The sequence below is a fragment of the Suricata suricatta genome, chromosome X (assembly GCF_006229205.1).
Source record: "Suricata suricatta isolate VVHF042 chromosome X, meerkat_22Aug2017_6uvM2_HiC, whole genome shotgun sequence".
NCBI lineage: Eukaryota > Metazoa > Chordata > Mammalia > Carnivora > Herpestidae > Suricata > Suricata suricatta.
In genome coordinates, this window is record NC_043717.1 from 25,951,223 (window position 1) to 25,975,949 (window position 24,727).

The following is a 24,727-nucleotide window of genomic DNA, read 5'->3' on the forward strand; positions in this document are numbered from 1 at the left end:
GGGGATAGGTTTTCTCTCTGTTCATCTTATAGTCTAAAAGTCAATGTGTAACCATCAAGGAAATGAACCTTATGAGTTCATGAAAATAAAGAGTAAGACCAGTAATTAGCATCCCTACCCTTTGGAAAGCTGGCCACTCTGAGCCTTGTCTTTAGAGGATTTCTACTCTACAACATCTGGACAATGAGGTAGGGACATTTCTGGATACGTTAGGCACTATTGAGAATACATAGCTGAATCAGACAGAATTCTGTGATGTCTCTGGAAATGGTGAAATTTGATAAAAAGTAATGAGAGTGGGGAAATATACTATATTTTTTGGATAAAATCTCTAGGGTATTGCTAACCAATATTAGTTCTACAATCTTATGGCAAATCATTTAACATAAAAAGTCTTTTCTTCATATGTTAAATTAAGCTACTAAGACATATAATGTATGGGCATATAGACACATGGATTTCACTGAAAACATATAATACTAGTTAATATTCTTAGCTAAGCAATTTCTCACTTAATCTTCACATAACATCCTTGGACTCAGTAAAGTTATTCTCCCATTTTACAACTGAGGAAATAGACTCAGATATTTGAGCCACTTGTCCAAGGTCAGACAGGTAAAAGATGGTAAAGTCTGAAAAGCAATCTCAGATAGTGGCTCAAATTTAAGCTCTCAATCAGAAGATTTTAATATATGTAAAAATCTCATTAGCTACTATAAGCAGACAGAAAAGGCTGTTTTATGAAGAAAGATAGTGAAAATTACTTATTTTAACTTTCAAATAGATAAAGAAGTGGGCTAACCTAGATAGAGTAAGAGAAGGCGAGGAGCTGATGGACAGTGGGAAAGAATTGGTTTTGAGGCAGAAGGCCTTAGGAGACTACAGTAGATAGTAGGATCTGTGAAATCAATCAATCAATCAATCATGGTATAAACAAAAGCTCCACAGTGAAGCATCTTCTATGTGTCAACTACTGCTAAGCACCATCAGTACAAAAGTGAATGGCCTCAATCCCTTTATTTTATTACATATAAATAAAGAATTCCAGTCTTCTAAGACAAGTCTTAGGGTTGACATTCATCTAGTGTGCACCCAGAACCCCAAGGGGAAATCACTGAATGCCACCTACATGTGAAGACAAGAAGGAAAAGGCTTTCTGGGTGACATGAAATCTAGGCTGAAAGGTGAAATGGAAAGTGCTTTTATCTAGAGAGCCATTCAATAAGCAATCCTTAGGTATCTCTTTTCTTAAAAATATAAATGTGTGTTTTAAATTTATAGGCAGTTTACCATTACTGTATGTTAACTGACTGGTATTTAAATAAAGACTTGAAACTACAGAAACATCATGGTAAAAGAACTAATTAGCCAATGGTTGCTAAAGCCATTAACCATCCACATACACTGTGGTTTACTAAGAAAAATAAACAAATGACTTTTGAAGAGCATTTATTTTTAATATATTCCAGAAAGTATAAATATATTTAAGTTTGATAGTGATTTTTCTTTAATTATATCTAGCTAAAATTCACTTTTTCGTTAGTTTTGAGCAGAGATTCCTTTCTGACACTGAATTTTCCTCAACTACTTATTTCAGAATTTTTAAATGAAAATGATTGTTAAATGTTTCTGCTATTTAAGCACCCACCTATTTTACACAAACACAGAGTTTGGTTGCCTCTTTTCTTCTTTTTTATTCTACAATGATCCTCTCCAAATTTCTTAATTACTGAGAAAGACTCTATCTTTGTTGGCTACAGTACTGTTTGTATTTTACTACATGGATTTTAATGTAACTTTTTTCTCAGTATTGTCAGGGTTAATGATGTGTGGTTCTGTTCCATCTGGGTTCCTATTTGAAGCTTTAGTTTATCTCCTATGACATTCGTAAGTCCTTTACTTAGTTTAATCTCTGTGAATCTAAAACATAACAATTAAAAAGCTTTCTTTTATTTAAAACAAGGACAGTTTTATTTAGAATGAAGACTGAGTGTAGGATAAAAGCATGCTCTCTCACCTTCTTACTATCCATTCATTCTATCTCACTGTCAAATAAACCTGTAATTGTTACTGTTTATAAACAAACAAACAAACAAATTTAGAGATAGTGACATCCACTCCTTTTGGTGTAAAGTTCTGTAATTTTTGACAGGTGCATAGTCATGTAACCATTGCCACAGCCAAGAGACAGAACAGATTTGTCATCTCACAAAATTCCCTTGGCAACCACTCTCCCCAACCCCAAATTATCAAAGCTAATCTCTTTTCATCTTTCTACTCTCCTTTTCAATGCACTGTAAGAATGAGATTTTAAAAACCCTATCCTTCAGAAAAGTTCTCATATAAACAGAAAAGAACTACACACATGCAACACTTGCTGAAAAATTTAAAAACCAATTGGCATCTTACAGATACTACTATAAAAAACAGCCAGTATTTGGTGCTGTAGAGTTAGTAAAGATTCTTCACCTACATTATATGTTTAATTGAGTCCACACCAAGAAATCATGAGTTAAATAAAATTTATCCAAAGAAGTGCCATAGAAAGATCCTCAAGAATTTGGAACAAAGTTTACCCTCCTAGTTTACCTGGAAAAGTCAAGAGCAACTGCATAGATTTAGAAAGTTCAAGAAGTTCCTTTGGAGGGAGGTTAGATTACCTTCAAAGACAAAACAGGAAAAATAGGAAAATGTGTAAAAGATACACTCAGTTCTATGACACTAACAAAGTCGAAAAAAGGCTTTCTTCAGATGAGAGAGGGTTTCTATCTACACAAAAGCCTGGGAAATGAGCAAACAGTGAGCACAAGAGTGTCTCTCTTAAGAAGGAAACTTCTACCTTTCAGTCTCTCCAGTGGTAAGCTCACTTTTGAAGCGGTGATCATTTCTTACGCCTTCTCACAACCCTAGGAAAATGCTCCTCAGAACCATCCCACACCACTGTTCTGATGCTCTAACTCTTATCACGAAATCAGATAACTCAGTTACTTTGGCTGACTCAAGTATCCAGTTCTTGAAAAGGTAGAACAATTACTATAAATGAGAGAGTACTCTTCTCGGGATGTAATTTTCAATTTTAGCTTTTCTCTGGTAGGGCAGTCCGATCTATGTGAGATGACCCAAAGCTGAGGGACAGATGCTGGTCAAATGTCCTCAGAGGCCAGCCAGCCTGCTGAGACAGCCCCACTCATGTGTTTAATATCTAGTAGCAGACATTGCAAGAAGAAAGCATTCTCTGTCATTTGCTTATGATGAGGCAACCAATAAGTAGCCTAATTCTGGCTTAAATGAAGCTCTTCCAACCAGAGCCCATGACAGTTCCTGAGGCCACATATCTTCCCAGACACTATTCGAACACAGTGGTGGCCTCACACTGAAAGCTGATTTTTCAGAGAACAGAAGGCACCTCTGGAAAAATAGTGCTGATTACCTGCGAACTGATGGTTTTGACAGACTATTAAGAAAAGCTGATTTTCTTAGTTTTTCTTGGCAACATCTCTGTTATTCTTGAATCGAATTCATATTCCACACATCAAAAAGCACATCAAAGGAACACCAAGGAGAATTCTTTCAGAGTGGTGGAAACTAAATATATATTTCAATGATCAGCAGTTTGATTATGAAAGGTATAAAAATATGTCTGATAAAAAACGCAGCTTAGATGTTGAGTAAATATTGTACTTAAATCCTGAAAGCTCAACATCAAGAAATAATGGAAGCTTTAGAAACCAATGCTCTGGAAAATGTCCCTATTTTAGAATACTCAAAGGGCTGCTTAAGCAATTTTTTTTTTTGGCAGTTCTAATCTCCACAGGTGATCTGTAGCTGGAGCTAAACCTAAACCCATCAGATTTCCTGAGTCCAAAATATTTCAAAGGGGCCCTAGTCACATATTTTTAAAGTGACAGTTAATTATGTTATTAAAACAGATTAAGAACGTTAGAATAAAAAATCCATATATATATATACAATATTCATTTAAAACCAAAAGAAAATAAAATGATGATAAGTATTTCTCATAGATAGTAGTGAATGTATTGATGAGCATAAGGGCTTAGGTCTAATTAATACTTCTGAAAAGTACCAGTCTTGAAAATTTTTAACCTGATACTTGATCAGATTGTCTGAGAACCTACTAATATCATCAGATATAAAATGGCTAGCTTTCCTTTAATGCACAGAACTTTCCTGAAAATACTTTTCTTTATTTCAACATGCAATGTCTGCTCAGGGAGCAGCAGTATCCTTGACAGGCTGGCTCATGCTATGATTTGGTGTCAAGAAGAAAAGGCTGGCTTAGAGATACAGTTTGTGTTCAATTTCCAGTGGTTTAAAAGATTTTTTAGGATTAGATTTTGCATGATAATGTGTCTCAGTCTGGATGAAACATAAGTAACTCCCAGAATGCTAGTGAGGTTTCTCAATCCATTGCTTTATTCCATCTTTTTCAAACTCCTATTGCATTCCTCTGCCATCTACTAAAGCAGTCACAGCATAAATGAGGGACACGTCACATAAAGTCCCTTCTAAGTCTATTTCTCTTTCAGTTTGACATAAAAAAAGCAGATACAAGAGCAGCAGAGTAATAAATGACATTAAATGTTTGAACTACTACTAAATAGCTTTCTGATTAGAAACCAAACTTCTTTTGCTGTTTCTGTTTTAAATAGTTGCAGGATCTGGGCTGTGAACTTTGCATATGTTATCTCCTTTATTTCATTTGTAACTTATCATTGATTTTTATAATGTACATAGATTTGTACAATATACATTATCACTGATAATGTAATGAGGTAACATTAGATACAGGTAAAGACACCAAAGCCAGGAAATGTACCTGTTGATATTTTTCCAATGTAGTGTTTTGGCTTAATATTTTCTCAAAATGTTCATCACTTACATTCCTTTCTTGCTGCTTTCATAATATTTCTTTCTTTTTTCTTTTTTTCTTCCTTCCTTCATCTCTCTCTCTCTTTCTCTCTTTCCCCCTCCCTCCCCCCCTCTTTTTCTTTCAAGGATGGAACTGACTTGATAATTAAGAGAGCTCCTTTGGTCTGAGAGAAATCTTCCTGGCTCATTATCTTTACAACCAAAAACTCAAGGTCTAATTACGTAAGATGCCTAAGTAACAACAACAACACAACTTTTGATATATTTTGACTTTTCTTTTACTAAGCCACTTTGTGCTCATTCACTGTGCTTCTACTGCTCACTGTTTTTATTCCTTTTTAGAGAGATCTTTTTCTTTATATGTTGTACCACCACCACTAATGTTTTAGCATTTGCATGCAATAGACTTACTCATTCACACTAGCTTTAATATATATGAAGTTAAATGTAATGGAAAGAATTATTTCTTAGGGTAATATTCACTTTAGACTTCACAATAGAATTATTTAATTCTATGACTCAGTAGTTAACAGCTGAGAGCAATATGAGTGTATTTACTATAAGTTAAAGTACCAATTTCCTTTTTGTTGAGAAAGCATTTACACTATAAGCACTCACGAACAACTACCTCCATACATTGCCATTAAAAATCTATTAGAAGGTTATAAACAATAAGTGAATTATTTCATTAAAGATTAAAAATTTAAAAAGCAAGACAGGCTAAAAAGTACCACACTAGAAATTATTATTAAGCTATTAAAGCTGTAAAACACATTTTTTGAAATTAATAGAGTGCAATTTAACACATGGGATTTATTACTCATCAACAGGCATATTATACAGTATATCATTTTTGTGTTTGAGCAAGATACATAGTTTTATTCCTCTTTTTAAAAGGATTAAAACAGTTTGGGCATTAGAATTTGAATTAAGACAATAGCCAACAGAATTAGGAGTACATTGAAAGAAATGATCTCTATATTTCATAGAAAATAACACATGAAAATTTTTATAGATAATTTGCAAAACAAAAGCTGGTTTGAGATGTCATTTTTAGTCCTCTCTTTAAAAATGAAATTTATCTAAATCTATTGCAGATATCACTGAGGTTATGAAGGGCTTATTTTAAGAGAAGTGAAAAAGAACCACAACGGTTTTGCACTCATTGTCATAATGCTACATAATTACAAGTAATGAGGAAAACATGCCTTACAAATTGCACTAATTACTTTCTTAGAAAAGACCTCAAGAGTCCCACTGATTGTTAGCAGGTAAAAAAAATTTAAAAATACCTCAATGTTTGATAACAGTCTTGACACGCTTTGCCTTTACTGAAGTAGTTAGTGACTGCAGCCATGATCTCACAGTTCCTGAGTTTGAGTCTGGCATCAGGCTCTGCTGTCAGCACCGAGCCTGCATCGGATCCTCTGTCCGCCTGACTCTCTCTCTCCCTCTGCCTCTCTCAAGATAAATAAATAAACTTAAAAGATCTTTACGCAGGCTAAGGCTAGCAGTCCTGTATTAGTAAGAGGATGGTTAGTGGCTTATGGCAGTGCATAGTGAAGTTCAGATGAGCTGCATAGGATTTGGAGAAAGAGGTGGCTTTTGGGAGCAGATAATGGAAGTGTTCACAGAGGCAGTAGTTCTTGGGCAGAGAGAGGTCTTGGCAGGATGGATGCTATTTGTACATTGCCTGAGGGTAAATGGCAAGCAAGAGAGCCTGAGGGAAGAAAACTATGAGGCAAGATTGGAGAGAGTCAAGTGCAGGTTTTGGGTGATGTGGCCAGAGATGTATAATCAAGAGTTCCAAAGGACTTGAAGATCATTCCTCCTTTCAGAGGTGAAGAAACAAGCTCAGAGAAATTCTATGACTTCAGCAAGTGACGGAGTGCTGGCCTTCTGAATCATGGCCCATTGCCTGGAACTGCTTCCACTTCCCTCCTTTCTTTCAGTTGTTAAAACACAATAATTTCACTCTGTGAAAATAATAATGTTAGTGAGGGTAGTGTAAAATATCTCCATTTGGAGGAGGAGGCTATGTTTCAAGAGGTGGTGGTCATAGAGTGACGGACCAATGAAATAAAGACGGTGGTCACAGAGATGTGATGAAAGATCCAGGGAGCGGTTACATATGGGGAGAAAGCAAAAGGGAGTTTAATGCCGCTCTGTGTTTTTGAGCCCAGATTTCAAAACTATATTTAACAGACAAGCAGAAATACAGAAGTGAGAATGGCAACTTCATTTAATAGAACAAGTTTTCATCAATAAAATCATTTTGAGGACATTACTTATTTTTTAGTTGTTTGAAGTATTTATTTTCCCTCTCCAAGAAAATCCTACATTCCTTAAGAGCAGGTCTGTATATGAATCATCTGAAATCCTCCCCACAGGGCTTGCTAAAGGCTTTAGCAAAAAGTAAGTGCTTAGTAAATTATGAATAAAAGTTGAACAGCAATGGTGATGATTACTTATATCACAGTGCATTTTATTTCTCTATGCCACATGAAATACAAAGCATTTTCTATAAATAATGTAAATATAAAAGAAAAGACAACTAATTTAGATAGTCAGTGTTGATCCTTCATTTTAATTCACATTATGTTTTTTTTTTTGTAGAGAAAAAAATAGGGGAGGGGGTAGAGGGCAGGAGAGAGGCAGAGAGTGGGAGAGGGAGGGTGGGTGAGAAAGAGAGAGAGAGGGAGGGAGGGAGGGAGGGAGGGAGGGAGAGAGAGAGAGAGAGAGAGAGAGAGAATCCCAAGCATTCTCCATGCTGAGTGTGGAGCCTGATGCGGAGGTCGACCTCATGGCCCTGGGATCATAACCCAAGTGGAAATCAAGAATCCAATGCTCAACCAACTGAGCCACCCAGTTGCTCCTCATATTATTTTTATAAAAGCTGGTTTCTGAATTGATTTTCTATAAATCAAAACGATTTTTATATAGTTGTCAGCTCATGATAATAATAAAGCAGGAAAATGTATAACAGTAGTAGCTGCTAGTGTGTATTAAGTACTGACTGAGTACATATACAGATAGTATACACACGCACACGTGCACGCGCGTGCACAGACAAATACATACCTGGCAAAATGACAAGCAATTTATTTGCCGGTATGTTACACTAGACTATAACCTTCTTAAAGGCAGAGATCATATATTATCCATCTTTGTATCCCCAGTGCATAGTATAATCCCTGACATGTATCATGTGCAATTAAAATTTAAAAATAATAAATCCCCTAATGTTATGCTAAATGTTTCATATGCATTACCTGATTTAATTATCCCAGTGACCCTATTTTATAGATGAAAAATCCAAAGGTTCAAAAATAAAACATGCCCACTATCATACAGTTAGAAGTCTGTGGAGTGAGAATTCAAACTCAGGTCTCTGACTTTGTAGCTCCTGCAATAAAATACGACTCGGCTGCTTTGACATAGCTCTTCAATTAAAACATCAGTAAATTATGCTTAATGGTTTCCACAACAGTTTTTAAGATCCTAGCCACGAGAAAAATGTTTGTTATTAATTTGCATAATCCAAGGATTATTATTACCAGTGTTTAGAGACACTGATAAGAGGAGAAAACTCTCGTAAATAATAAAGAAAATTCTAAGAGCTCTATTAAACTAACATAGCAAAAAAAGAAAAAAGAAAAAAATAAAAATAAACAAAGAACATAGCAAAATCATCCAATGTCATTATTTTATTAATAGTGAATGTCCTGAGCATAGCATAGACTGCAGATTGTTATCATGTTAAAAAATAGTTACAGATATTTCCTTGGAGGAAGGTGAAGTCCAAGTTAGTTAGATCCCAGTTACATTTACCAGAGTGGTTATGAGGCACTTGATTCGATCACTCCAAGCAACACTGTACATGCATAGCATGAGCCAGTCAACCACGGGTAAGACTTTAAATATGATCATATGGGGGACCTGGGTCCCTCTTCCATTAAGTGTCTGACTTTGGCTCAGGTCATGATCGCGCAGCTTGTGAGTTCAAGCCCTACATCAGGCTCTGTGCTGCAGCTCAGAGCCTGGAGCCTGCTTCAGATTCTGTATCTCCCTCTCTCTCTGCCTCTCCTCTGCTCACACTCTGTCTCTCTCTCAAAAATAAATACAAACATTAAAAATTAAAACAAAAATAAATATGATCATATGACTCCCACACCTCTGCTCTTCAGATGCCATATACAATATATATCTGCATGTTTTTTATATATTCAAATATTACTGTTTAAAATCTGTTAGAATACTTAATGGAACTGAGTTTGGATGGCTTTAATAGCAAAAAAAATCTCAGAAACAAACAAAAGTATCTGAATGCAGTCTGCTTAGAAAAAATCATTTAACCTCTACTAATGAATATTTATAAAGATCAAACTTACATAACTTAAGAACATCTACAAACCTCTAAAATGGGACCATAAATATAAAGTGACTTATATGAATCATAAGTGCACTCTAAAGTTTAAATTAAGGAGCATTGTATATACATATATATAATTTATATGTAAATATTGGAAAAACTGAACTCTACATGTAGACCTAGCACTTGACAGTGTACAAATTCTTTTCTATATATCATTTACTCATGTCAAAATACCTGTGAGGTAGGCCTATCGTGCTTTTTGCAGTTGAGAAAATGAATTTTTTCCCCAAATAAATCTCAACTAGAAAGTTCTGGAGTTGAAGTTTGAATATCTGTCTCATAAACATATTCAACATGGACTATGTCATATTTTCATTGCATATTATTAAATGAATGAACTTCATATAAGTCACTCTGTATTCAGGCTTTCTACTTCCTTACACTGCTAACCACTGGTTTCATGGCAGCCAGACCAACAACACCAAAAATACTCAGAAAACATTATAAATAAAAAAACACACATATTGAGATAATATACTCTTTAAGAAAAATATCCAAAAGGAGTCTTGAAAGTTATGTGTGTGTGTGTGTGTGTGTGTGTGTTTTCAGGGGAAATTACAGAAAAATATCAAAGTTAGCTATGCTTCAAATTACACAGAAAAATTCATTTGCTCTCCTTAGATTTTTAGCACAAGTGATCAAAATTGCTAGTTTTATGGCAGGTACTATGTCGACGGTGTGGCCATTCTGCTTCACTAATAATCCAGTCTTTATAAACTACCTTGTTTGATTCAGTATAGCCATGTGAAGTCAGGTGTCTACATTGAAAACAGGGAGTTTTTTCCCAGTCATTCTAGATCTATTCATGTTCTACATGGGAAGTTTTCACCACATAATTTTCGCATCCTTTGCTCCCAGGACAATGTTTGGCACATTGTCCAATTGCTTAGGACAAACCAATATAATTATCTAAGTAAATACAATGCCATATGCATACTTCCCCTTTGCCTCTTCTGCCTTGGCTAAATATAATCACTTCAACCAGAACACTCATAAAATAGAATCACTTGATTAATTTAACTTATGTTTTTTATGAAGTTTAAATCAAAATCATTTTGTTTGTTTCATCTCTGCATTTTAAAACCCCTTTAAAATAGATTAGTCCACTTTATTGCCTTGGTAAATATAGAACATTGAATATAATTTTAATCTTTGCTAATGATTGGGGCCATTAAAAAGTTCCAGAATCATCATCTTCACAATTATTCTCCAACTTTATTGCTATGCATGTAGAAGGTTTAGCCCTTCGAATTTGTGTGGCACGTCTATGGCCTGCAGTATACCCTATGAAAATACCTTTTAGGAATAAATTGATGTTAAGAATGTATCCTACGGTGACATGCCGTTTTCCTAGGATTTGCATAAAAGAACCCAAGCTGGCTAATAAATGATTTCAGTTTATCCTCATTTTGTCCTCTGATCTAATTTGAAGTTACTCTTGAATTCAATGCACTTACATACATGTCTCTAGGATCTATTTATTCCTAATCAAATCTGCGAGTTAGTTCTATGCTGAAAATGAGCAATGAGAAAGGGAAAAAAATAACTTTTCTAAAGTACTCGCCCCAGGAGAAATTTCTATTAAAGACCAGCAAGGAAAACTACACAAGGGATACACACTACCGGGGACATCCAGGTACTTAGGAGATTACCTAACTTTCTCATTCAATAGAAAAGCTTCTGTCAGATGCCTTACTGTTTTTTTCAACCAAGCATCTGAAACCAGAAAATCATTGTCTATTATTTTCCCAGATATCCTCCTTTGGCTACTGAAGACACGGTACATGTATTTATCTCACAAGGAGGCTTGAAACCTCAGGACCATCTTTCTTGTATTAACACATTATCATCACTTCTTCCTCTCCAATTGCTTTTTAGGTTGATGCTTTTTAAAAAGTGTCGATCACTCCAGTTTGTCTTTTGCTGCAAAGAGGAAACAGTATGGTATATATCTCTTGCTATCTGTCAATTTGCTCATTAAAATATGTTTCACCTTTGGGGGGTTTTTCTTTGCCCCTTTTTTTCCCAATGAAAGCTTTTCTTTTTCTTTTTCCTTTCCTTTTTCTTTTTCTCTCTTTCTTTCTTTTACCTCTTTCGCATCCTTCAAAGGCTTTACCTCTTCTGCAATGTTTGTTCAATTCCTGACTTTTGGGAGCTTGGAGTGGTCTTTGATTCCCTCCTGCTATCATCTGCTTCTAAGAATTCTGTTTTTAAGTTTACATCTCTCTTCTCTGTGCTCCTTTTGCCTATAAAATATAACCCACAAGCCACTGCATCAATTGCTTTGGCAGAACTTGACATTGTACTCTGTTCCATGTTCCTATTCATCTACTCATCTTTATTTTGTAAGTTTCTGGAGGCAAAGACTGAGTTTTCTGTAACTATCCCTGCAAGCTGATGCTTGGCTGCCAGAGTTCTCAAATAAACACACAGATAGATCATCATAGATGATGTAATGGATACATTTTTTCCATGGACTTTGTCAGTTGCTCATATCAGAGACTTTACTATGGAAAGATAGAGTGATATCATATATGTTTATATATTTTAATATTTTGCTATATTCTGTTGTAAAGCATTGTCTTTGTTTTCTTTTCTCGTTCTTTTTACCTAGAATGTGAATGGTATATTGGAGAGGCAGTGGTGCTTAGAAGACAAGACTGATGTCAGGTCAGCTGGAATGTAAATTTAGGTTTAAATACTCAGTGGCTATGTGACACTGAGAAAATTATTCAACCTTTCTAAACTTTAGGTTGGAAAGATTTCCATGAGGAATCTTACAAGCCTCATAAATGGGAAAAGCATGTAGCAAACAGCACAGGGCAATGTGCTCAATCCATGCTCACTGTTATTCTTGTATCCTTGGATTATGCACTATATACTCTGATGTGAACAAAATACTTTTGGCCTATTCTGGAGGTAACAGAGCATACTACTCATCAATAGTATTTGTTGATTACCTTACCTGTTGTCATTATGTTGGGTGCTTTATTACACCCACAGGAACTGTGGGATAAAAGTACTATTAGTAGCTTCATCTGACAAATGAAGAAACTAAAACCCAGTGGTAAAGCAACTTGCCCAACATCAAATACATAGTTAAGTAACAGCCTGTATGGGAAGCCAGATTTGCCGGGCTGTGTCCTCTAATACTAAAAGAGCAGAGGGTTCAGATCTGTTGTTCTGAACTGTTTGGACCTAATATCTACCTTTTTAGGACACATATTGTTAAAACCCACCTTACTGATCTGAAATGGAGTGAACAGATCACACACCCTAGCTTATAGAGTGTTCTTACTATAAGGGGGAAGTGAAATAATTTATTTTATTTAATAATGATAGTAACAATTTTACTTCATAAAAAATGCAATATTTATTTAAATTTAAATTGCTTTTATATGTGTAAATGGCTGCAGGGCCAAATGGAAGACCTTATTAAAGCGTTCAGACACTTGTACCCATGGGTAGACTCTCCAAACGCCAAACTGAATACAGAAGACTTGTATGGGACACTCAAGTTCCACAAGTGGCACCATGTTCCAAGTTTTCTGACACAGGAAACAGCTCTGAGTAAAGTTCTTTTTTTTAAAAAAAAAAAAAGTCCATAAGCATGGGAGGGGCAGAGAGAGACACACACAGAATCGGAAACAGGCTCCAGGATCTGAGCTGTCAGTGCAGAGCCCAATGTGGGGCTTGAACCCGCGAACCATGAGATCATGACCTGAGCTGAAGTCAGATGCTTAACCAACTGAGCCACCCAGGCGTACCACTCGAGTAAAATTATGAACACTGTTACCTCATTCTTGAAAAACTCAGCACACACACACTCTATGTTTACATGTAAAATGGATTTAGATTCTGGGTGCGTGTAACTACAAACAAGGTTTTCAGCAATTTGCATGTCCAGGGACACTGTGGAGGATGGACTGTTGTTGCATCTCGATGAGTCCATCCACCCCTTACCAACATCCATCCAGGCTGGTATAATCCACCTCTGACTATAACAACCAAAAATGTCTGTCTAGTTCAACTTAGAGGGATTCTATTCACACAGTAAACAGAATGATCTGAGGTGAGGATTTTAAGATTAAATAACGTATGCAAAAGACCTCAGTGTAGTATATTTGCAAACAGTAAGCACCGAATAAATGGTAACTATCATTAGATAATGAAAATTCACCATTTAAAGAGTATCACTCTATGAGACGTTATATTAACAGCTTAAACACAATTGGAACATATAGAACCTAAAATTAATAAGGCTATTTGTGACACTTAAAGTGATATAAATTAAAAATCAATGTAAGAATGAATGTAGAAAACTAGTTTTCATTTTAATTATTTCGCACAATACAAATGCTTGCATTTATACACATCTTACTGGCTACATGATAGATGCAGACTTTCTTCTAACATAATCATATTAATGATTTAACCAAAAACTTGAGTTTAAAATGTTTCATTATTCATGTTTCATAACACTGACCCATCTATTCAAATTTAACTGTCACTCAAGCTCAGTCCTTTTTCATGGTTATAAATTGCATTTCAGAACTTTGTGCCTTTATGCTGCCAATAAGTCATATTTTATAATCCAGCATATAATGAAAGGATAGTGTACAACATTAATTACAAGGTCAGTTCAGTGTTAAAGCAGAAACTCATTGAATAATATTTTCATGGAAGTAGCTATACTCTATTATGCTTAAGCCTCACCATAATGAATATTCGGTAGCAGACTCAATTCATAAGAGAAAAATGCCAGTTTTGTGGCAAAGTGGCTTTTTTCTCCTGAAATAATGTTAATAATTGAAGGCTTTCAAAATTTTATCCTGCAATTTTCATACATGATTAAATGTTGACTTTTTAAAGGCTAGAAACATCAAATACTCTAAAGTAAAATTATATTTCCATCTTAATGATGGAAACATACTTAATGCTGTCTAACAGAACTAACCCAGAATTTTCTACCTGAAAAATATTAAAGTTAATAAGGGAAAGTGTAAAAAAAGTATATTTTATAATACATAAGTGACATTTTCTTTAACGTGCCAATTTTAATAATATTCTTTTTTAAATTTTTAAATTTATTTTTGAGAGAGAGAGACAGTGAGAGCAAGGGAGAGAATCAGGGAGAGAGGGAGATACAGAATCTGAAGCAGGCTCTAGGCTCTGAGCTAGCTGTCAGCACAGAGCCCGATGTGGGGCTCGAACCCACGAACTGTGATATTGTGACCTGAGCTGAAGCCACACGCTTAACCGACTAAGCCGCCCAGGCACCTCTAATTTTAATAATATTTTCAAAATAACTTGAAAATTCTTGTATTAGAGTCAATAAGATGCCAGAAGATAGATATATATTTAACCTTTATCTTTAACCATATTTCCATGGTCCTTAATGAACTCAACTCAAGAAAAAGATATGAGTACAGTTGGGAAAAGGGTTAATGCTGGTTTTAAGGTATAAATTTAAGATGGTCCTGGAGGGGCGCACTTGTGGGGAGAAGCACTGGGTGTTAGATGGAAACCCATTTGACAATAAACTATTATAAATTTAAAAAATAAAATAAAATAAAACGAATTGTTTCCGTCATTTTTAGTAGCAGGATATTAAAATGGATTTGAATGGGATTTAGGAGTAATTTGACCTCTCTGTGCTTTGGTTTCCTCATCTAAAGGAGAAGGTGTTTAGAGAGAGAATCATGAGGATCTTCCTCAGCTTTTGTTTCTTCCGTACTTATATCTGCATTTCCATCAAGTGATTTATTCTTAATCCCATCTGGCAGGACCTTTTCTGCCACCTGTCTGAGAGAGCCACAGACTCAAAATTGTATCAGGTCTCTAGTTAGAGTTTGCTTCATTTAACCTCAGCCATTTCTCTGCAGAATGGTATTTTTTGCCTTACCCTCTCATATTCTGGGAATTGTCTCTTCCAACACTTCACTTCAAAGCTTTCAGTTAAGCAACACTATCAAATGGCATGTAAAAATGTCATCAAAGATAGAAAATACTTCTTAGGGACCCAGGCAAAGCTGATTCCTTTCCATTGTGCCAAATCTTCTATGTACCTTTATATCAGAATGGAGCCACTTAGGCAAAGACAGAAGGCATCTTTCCTCAGTTCTGCAAAAATTCTTGAGAAGTCAGGAAAATCAACTGGATCTAATGTTGTAATGGTACATGTCCTATTCGGGGACATTGATGAGGGGTTAAAGAAGAATGTATTTGTTGAGGCACTATTTGATTTAAATACCTCTGGTGTCATCCCATGTTCCTTATTGAAAGGGACTGTAAAGTGTTATGAACAAAGTAATAAGTGACCTAAATAACTATTATCTGATCACTAAAGATTAGCAAAAAGCAGGTTATCACCAGCAGTGGAGTGTTACACGCCTGTGGCTTTGGAGATCTCAAAGGCTGCAGAAAGGGCAATAGGGAGTGTATTAGTCAGGGGTTTTTCACAGAAACACAACCAATAGGATAAAAAGAGATTTTATTACATGGAATTGGCTCATGCAATGAGGGAGGCTGACAAGTCCCAAGATGTGAAAGGTGAGTCAGCAAGCTAGAAACCCAAGAGAGCCGATGGTGTGGTTTCAGTCCGAAGGTTGGCAGGCTTGAGCTTCAGTAAGAGCTGATGCGTCGACTTGAGTTCAAAGGCAAGAAAAATCAATGTGCCAGTTCAGTTGCACTCAGAATGAATTCTCCCATACTCTGGGGAGAGTTAGCATGTTTTATTAATGTGTATTTATTTTTTAGAGAGAGCACAAGCAGGGAGGGACAGAGAGAGAGAGAGTGAACAGGGGATCCAAAGTGGGCTCTGAGCTGACAGCAGCAGTGAGCCTGATGTGGGGTTCGAACTTGAACCATGAGATCATGACCTGAGCTGAAGTCAGAAGCCCAAGTCACTGAGCTACCTAGGCACCCTAAGCCTTCTTATCTATTCAAGTCTTGAAATTATTGGATGAAGCCCACCCACACTAGAGGAGGGCAATCTGCTTTACTGGGCCTACCTATTCAATTGTTAATCTCATCCAGAAACACCCACACAGACACTCTCAGAAAAAAACACTTGACCAAATATCTGGGCATTCCCTTGCACAGTCAAATTGACATATAGAATGAACCATCATAGGGAATGATGACAAATCACAAAAGCAGTAATAGTAGATACAAACTGAGCGACAGTACCACGAGATGGGAGGATGTCAGAAGTCCCTTTGAATTCCAGAGACAATACTGACCAGGCTTGATGCCCCTATAACATTATAAAGAACACCTAATCCAGATGCCCTTCAATGTTCATATTATTTGCCTTGAGGAAAAATGGTCACCCTCCTTCCCCTATCTCCAACTTAAAAAATAGTTTGTGTACTGCAATGATGAAGGATGGAATGTGATCAGAAACAAGGAAATGAGAACTCACGGGGTCCTGCAAGATGGCCGCCACTGTTTTGTTGTTTTATTTTAGATTCTTAACACTTTAATGATCTTGGCTCTGCATTTTCAAAATTGCAAAAAGTTGGAAACAACTCATATGTCCAACAAAGCAACTGTTTCAATAATTATTGGCACAAATACGATAAGATCCTATTCAGCCATTTAGCAGGAAGAAATTCAAGAGGAAAGAAGAGGATCTGTACTGCAGGAATTTCTCCTAGAGTGAAAGTGTTCTAAATTCCCATGGATGGCATGCGACAAATGATTTAGGAAAAAGCATTTATGAAGCTTGGATTGCACTGGTTATAATCCTATCAAATCAGAACAAGAACAAACAGCAGCATAGAACCGACACAAGAACAAACACTAACAAGGCAAAAATAAGCGTGCCCTGTCTTAAAGCCAGTGGATAAGTGAAAGAAAACTAAGGCTTTCACGAGAAAATGGGTTAATGAGAAATGGAATAACAGGGAGAGGAAGGAAGACTACTGACATGGAGCCAAACCAAGGTACATTCAAAGGTCAGATTTTTTTCTCTATCATAGGTTTTATAATCATATACTCACAGTTATTTTTTTAAATGGAAACACTTATAAGAAATACTACTTTGATATTGATAGTCTGAAACTCTCTACTCCAACTTCTTTTCTCCATTGAGAGTTTTTTTTTTTTGACAGGGAAAGAGAGACAGAGGGAGGGAGGAAAGGAGAGAGAGACAGAGAGGAACATATACATGAGCAGGAGAGAGGGACAGAGGGAGAGAGAGAGAAAGAATCATAAGCAGACTCCGTGCTGAGCATGGATCCCGTGACACTGGGATATGACCTAAGCTGAAATCAAGAGTTGGATGCTCACCTGACTGAGCCACCCAGGAGCCCCATCCATTGATTGTTACTTTAAGGCAGTTTTTGATAACATGAGGTTTTAATTTTTTTAGGACACAAGCAGTATGTTAGAACAGGCTGCATGTTGTAAATCAAACATGTCATAAAATAGCACGTATCATTCCTTTTTCATAAAAATATGGAGGTTTTAAATCCATATGTACGTAACAGAAAAAAAAACTTCTGGAACATGTTTTAACATGGAAATACATTAGACTGAAAAGTGATATTCTGTGATAAGTGATATTAAAGGAGAGGTTTATTTCTTCTCTAATACTCTTCTATATTTCTTAAAAACTTTGACTATGAACCAATATAATTTTCATATTCTGAAAAAACTGGCAGTTACTTGTCAGATAAAATTTCATGTTATTTGATTCAGTTTGTGTCTTTTCTACTCACCTTCTACCTCCTTTCCTCTGTCTAAACTCAATTTGACTGAGGAAAATCAACAGCTACAGTAAATTTTTGCATTTATAGACTTTATGCCCTCAGTATCATCCTGTGCTATGCATTTCTTCTTTATTCAAACATCTATACAGACAGGGGGCTCTGATGCACGATATCTTCGCTAAACTCTTGTTGAATATGTGTTATGAAAGTTAATCATGGAGATAACCCACAGTGATGTGTATCAGTAACTTACAAAAATGGGAAATTCATTTAATACTTTTACTTCCTAGGGTGAAAAAGAAATTAGAGCAAAGTAATATCTGGTATAAAAATAGATAACGTCATGCAAAATTTATTAAAGAAGAATGTGATTGCGGAAATTATCAAATCACAGAATATTAGGGCTGGAAGAGAGTCATTTCACAATTCAAAAATTCGAAAAACATTAGAGAGAAAAATTGATTAGTCTGCCATCACATGGATAAGCAGACTTCACAAAAATGTCTGTTTCTCTTATCTTCCTTTAGGCAGTTTTGGACTGCTTAGTTTGTTCCAGGCACTGTGATACAGAGGTGAATAAAATAGACAGAAATCTTGATCTCATTCATGAATAGTCTTTGTAGGCTAGTGGGTGATACAGACAAATCAGAAGCAATTATAAGGTTCTGTGTTGTGGCCAAGAAGAGGAAATTACAGAATACATGGAACAGCTAACCTGAGACGTTAGCAGAATATAATTTTCCTATTACTTTCTGATAGTTCTGCCCCTCTGCCTATGACCTTGCTTTTAATTTTTCCATCATAAGCTCTTACACACTGTTTAAAATACTCTTGGTTTAAATGAGAGCCGATTAAGGTGAATTCTTGACAAAGACACTCACATAATACCAATGACATCACAATTTAACCAGTCATATCCATCAGATAAAGAAAAAAAAAGGACCATGCTGCAATATAATTATTTTTCAATGGCTACTACATTTTCAATATTACAACTTAGGTCTTCTCCAGTTTCATTTATTCTGAAATTAAGCCTTACACATTTTCAAAAATCATTTTGTCTATCAAAATTTCATTTGTTCTTCCATAAAAATGCTTCCTCTGACAATGCAAATGAAAAACTCAAACTCAAAGTGCAGAAAACTGGTGCTAAAGCTGATTCTGGTATCAACTAGTTTCCACATTACAAAAGAGTAAGAGATATACTGTCTACTTGAATCCAAGCATTTTCCTTGTGTCATCATATAAACAATATGTGATGGTTGATTTTGAAGTCACAAAAGCTACATATTTGGGTTTAAAATTTAAAATAAAACAGTCCTTCCCGTGTTTGATAAATACAACTACCCATATTGTTCCTCTTCCTCTAATCTCCAAATGAAGAGAGTACACTGTTTGCCTCTTTTCCCAGACGATAGTATTTATCCACTGAAGAACTGGCTAATGGCTTCAGTTCCACATGGCTAACTCCCCTAGGAGAAAAAGCATAATGCTGCATCCAAAATTCCAGTGTAGTCACAAAAGGACATTCTATATCCTTTTAAAAATTTTGTTTCAGGTTCTTGGGTAAATCTGGTGGTGGAATGTTTACCACCTACAATTCTGTAAAGTCATGTTAGTTTACAAAATTGCTATTCCTCATGGGCAGAAAAGAGGATGCAAATGTTACCAGGTCAGATGGTGAAGGAGGAAAGTGAAAGTCTCCTTGAATATCCCATTGGAAGTATCCAAAATCAAAGGCACATCACTCAAACTCAATGTGAGTAAATAAAATGGACATTCTATACACAATGACTAAATAAATAGCTGTGCAATCATTTTTCCAGGCTTACATGAGAAATATATTTTAATAATCCACCCAAAAGCCCAATATGGTACCACTTCCACACATACAATGTATCATTTTATAGCAATCCTAGGATACGTATATATACAGAGGGATAGAGAAAATACATTTTTAAAGGCAGGAACTTACCCCATATTTCATTGCTATCTGAGCAGAAACACATGTTCCAATTCTTTCGTTTCTCCTTGCCTTTTTCCAAAGACAAATGGGCCTCTTCCTTTAAACAATCTGTTTACAAGAGCTATTACTTCTTAAAGTTGAGTAAAGCATACCAACTAATATTTCTAAAATATTTTTAGTAAATACAGTTGCAGAATGATCAACAATGAGCCACTTGGTTAAAGAGATAAGCTATGTCTTTCTTTGGGTTTACACAGAAACGAATGCTTGCAATCCAAAATCATTTTTGTGGCAGGCTGAAAGCTTCAGAGATAATCTATGGCTTTCCTAGTTGCGTTATGTCAGGTGCCTGTTCAGTCAAACCTCAGTTATATGGGTCTGTATTCTTGGGATTATCCTAGGTTATGATCTAAATGCAGAGCTTGCTACCACACCAGATATTCTTTTTTTCCTCATTATTATATCAAGCCCCATCTGGAGAGTCTAACATCCAGGGTTTACTACTGCTTGTACTTGTCAGCATAAAACTATGCTCCCATTCACTCAGACCTCTTCACAATAGTTTATTCTACTTTCAACTCTCCACCTCCACAACAAGGCTTTCCCCAGGTGACTTAATCACCAATAACCTTTCTTTTATCTCACATCCCAATCCAATTGTTGCCCAGTGACAGTGTTTAGCATTTATTGTAGAATCTAGCAATTTATTAGAGATGGCAATAAATTGTTCTCTCGTTAATCTATATGGTTATATTTTTTTCTTCAGCAAACAAATTTCACATACCTCAAGGGCAGGGACAATATATTTGATTAACTGACTTATTGGCACAGAAAGCATTTATTGAGCTTTAATTATGGGCCAAATAGTGTACTATGCCCTGAAGACAGAGAGATGGCAAAGAAATGTTCTTGGCTCTCAAGGAGACTCTGTCCCTGTAATTCAATACAATAATTTCTAGAAGAGAGTTATAAAAGAATGCTCTAGACCAGTGGTTCTCAAACTTGAGTATACATTGAATCACCTAGAAGGCTTGCTTGTGAAAATACAGACTGCTGGGCTCCACTCGCAGTGTTTCTGATCCAGCGGATCTAGGATGGGGCGTGAGGATCTGTATTTCTAACAAATTTCCAGGTAATGCTGAGGCTGCTGGTCTGGTGAGAGTGATTTAGAGAAGAGGATGGCAATCGCACAGGAGATACATGCACAAAGACACAATGGAGCAGAGTGCTTGCTGTCCTTGGAACAGCAGGAAGGTTGTATGATGGGCTTACAGAGTGTGCTGACGGTAAATGTGGCATGGTAGCTGGGGACAGAGAAATGTTAATGGATTTTGGACACCATGCTAAGGTATGCAGATTTTAGAGGCATGAAACACAATCTGAAACATGTAAATAAGTGAGGGATGTGATCAAACCTGGACGTTAGTTTTCAGAAAGAAAACAATTAGGGTGGAGGATACTGATTTGTATCCTACTGATATTTAGACTACAAAGATGAAAAATCATTTTGTGTTTTCAACTCTGAGGGTTAGATACCATGCTTTTAGCATCTGTTCTCTCTCAGCCTTCCTCACCCGGACATTTTTAACAATCTCCTTGGGAAATCAGAGCCTCCAGTCAAGTTGTCTTCTCCCTCACCTAGTGGTAAGTGGGTACCTGGCATCCCACTCAAATAATATTACCATTTGCACACATGTGTTTTATAGACTTCTCAGACTATTGGAGCAGGAGGAACCCATGCTGTAATTTCACTGATCAGGAAACTGAAGCCCACATTAGTTAAGTAAATTACAGTAACCTCGCTAGTTAATAACAGAGTCAAGACTAGAACACAATAATCCAAACACAGTAATCCAAACATAACAATGCACAGACATCCACTTAGCTATTTAACTGACTATAACATGAATACTTATGATCAACTTTGTATGTGTGCAGGCATAAAAAGTAATTCACAACTGCAACAACACCAACTGTGAGATATATCTGTTTTCAGAGATGTTAAAAACAACATGCATCTCAGAAGCAATGAAATACAGTAAATACCACGTGGCTTTGCAGGATCTCTACCTTGTTCATGGAAGGATGGAAGATAACATGACTTGGATGAGTCCTATATGAGTCCCATGGCCTATATCCATGCAACAAAATGTCTGGCAGCTTAAGAAACCATCTTAGTATCTTCTCAATCAGAGGAGCTCAGCCACAACACAGATAACCACTATAAGGGTCAGACTCCTGTGATAACGTTAGCTGATTTTATTTCTGTATATTTTCTTGCCTTTCTCAAGTGACACTTGGAAATCCTGAGGAATTTATTCAGCTCAGGAATTTACTTAGAGCTTTGAGGCTCATTATCAAACTTTGACCTCATGCCCTCATTTCCTTCCTCTCAAAAGCAAATCACATTATTACATGCACACATATTTCAACATATTTTCCTTTACTAAATCCAACTAAAGCAATTAAAATTTTCACTGCATTAGTATTAACCTATTAACGCTTCTAGTAATTTATTGTCTCACTTGATTTGTGGTGAAAATGTAGATTTTCAATAGAGGCCACTTTCTCTTTTTGGTTGTGCAAGCATAGATATCAATAATGTGTTGCTAAATTATAACAGAAATTAATCCAGATCACATATTTTATGCTTAGCTAGGAAACAGCTTTAATATTCAGTCATAACATTTTAACACAGAATGAGTAGAATATTTTTATTTATTTTGGGCCTCAACAGGCACTGCAGTTGTTAAATATGTTAATATCATGGGCTCAACAATTGAAAATGTGCTTAATTGTTCAACCTTGGGGACTGGATAAGCTGCAACAGATTTCTATGGGTTTTTCATGTTTCTGAAATATTATTAGAACTTTCTAATTGGACTCTGTGCCACTAGTGTCTCTCTCCTCTTAGCCATCCTATGTAACCTCTCTGAAATGGGTATTTGAAAATATATCTGTATTCACTCTCATTTGGCCACTTTCTCCAAACTGCTTTTCTTTGACCTCATCATTGCATCCACCTTATACCTCTCATTATGTGTCCAATCATGTGGAATTTCTTGGCATTTCCAGGACAGGCCATGCTATTTTATGCTTTCATGGTTACTCAAGCTATTGTCTTTACGTCTGATTTTCTTCTTCTTCTATATTAGCAAACTTCTACTCCATCTCTCAAATGAGCTCATCTGCCACCTCCCCTCTAAAACTTGGTCTTAGACTTCTCTGATTCTTTCACAGATTTTACTGCAGCTATTTTGGAGTACTATGATTATTTTAATGCTGTTCTCCCCTAATAGAGCAAACATGTGACATATGTAACATGTAAAACATGGTAAATACCCAACAAACATTGTTTAATTAGTACATGAATGACAGTAATATCTGTACAGTGACAGCCACTGTCTGTACATTCTCACCTCTCATTATCTTTGTAACACAGTACAAAGAGGTTTTGAGGCATGCTTCCAATAAAAATGTCTTTTGTCAAAGTCAACTATGAGCCCCATATTGCTGAATCCAGTGTGGTTCTTTTGTGTTTGTGTAATTGAATTTTTCAGCAGCATTTGACACTGTCATCCCTTCTATCTTGAAGGACTCTTTTCATTTGGTTCCAGGAACCTCACACTTACCTGGATTTTCTTATATATCATAACTATTGCTTCCTACTTGCCTTTGCATGTTTTCTTTTCCCTCTCTTGTCTTTGATATGTGTGGTCAATTGCTAGCTCCCTATTCCCAAACTCTCTTCCTAGGATACCTCAATCAGTCCTGTGTCTTTAAAAACCATCTATAGGCCTATGACTATGTATATCTCCAGTCCCATTTTTACTCTGCAGCTTCAGATTCATCTGTTTATCTAACGTCCTTCCCAGCATCTCCACTTGGATGTCTAATAAGTCCCTGAAATGAACATGGTCAAAATAAAACTCGATTTCATCTCTCCTTGGACCTACCATTTCCCCTCCACTTTTCTACATTTCCCCTATCCAAGAATGCAGAAACAATCCTTATTTCTTCTCATACCTCACATCCAATCCAACACAGCAAACACTATTAGCCTGTGCCTGTGAAAAGTACTCTTAATCCAAGATCTCTCACTGGCCCCACTAAGCCATCATCCTAGCCTGAACCACCACCACCTCTTATTAGGTGGCTTATTAGGATTATTAGGGTGGCTTTCAATGTCAACTCTCTGCATCGCTATTGTCCCATTTCAGTCTAATTTCTACTCGGCAACAGGAAAGCTCTTTGAAGAAGACAGATCAGCTCATTTCATTCTTGTGCTCTAAATTCTCCAATGATGTCCCATGCAACGTAAAGAAAGAATTAAGATGCTTATCCTGGAAGATACATTCTTGTATAAACTGGCCCTTGCCTACCATCCGACCTCATTTTCTCTCCATCCCCCTCATATACTGTGATCCATGTTATTTCTTGTAGAAGTTAATTCTCTTCTGATCTCAGTGCCCTTGTCCTTCCTGTTTCCTCTGCCAGGAATAATTTTCCCCCCAAATATTCACCAGGCTTGCTACTTTAAATAACTCTCATCTTTTCTCAAATATTGCCTCCTACAGAAGCTATGTCTGCTAATCTAAGCTAGTCCACCTTCAAAATAATTTTCTATTCCCATAACCATTTTTAATTCTAGAACATAACACTATCTGAAATCACAGGTATAAGTATGTAATAAATGTAACAAATAAATATCATATATTT

General features: G+C 36.2%; 1 protein-coding gene across 9 annotated transcripts in view; it reads right to left on the reverse strand.

Moving 5' to 3' along the window:
- The window catches only part of DMD (dystrophin), a 1,657,593-nt gene that overhangs the window by 927,342 nt on the left and 705,524 nt on the right, over positions 1–24,727 (reverse strand). The gene's annotated exons all lie outside the window — the stretch shown is intronic.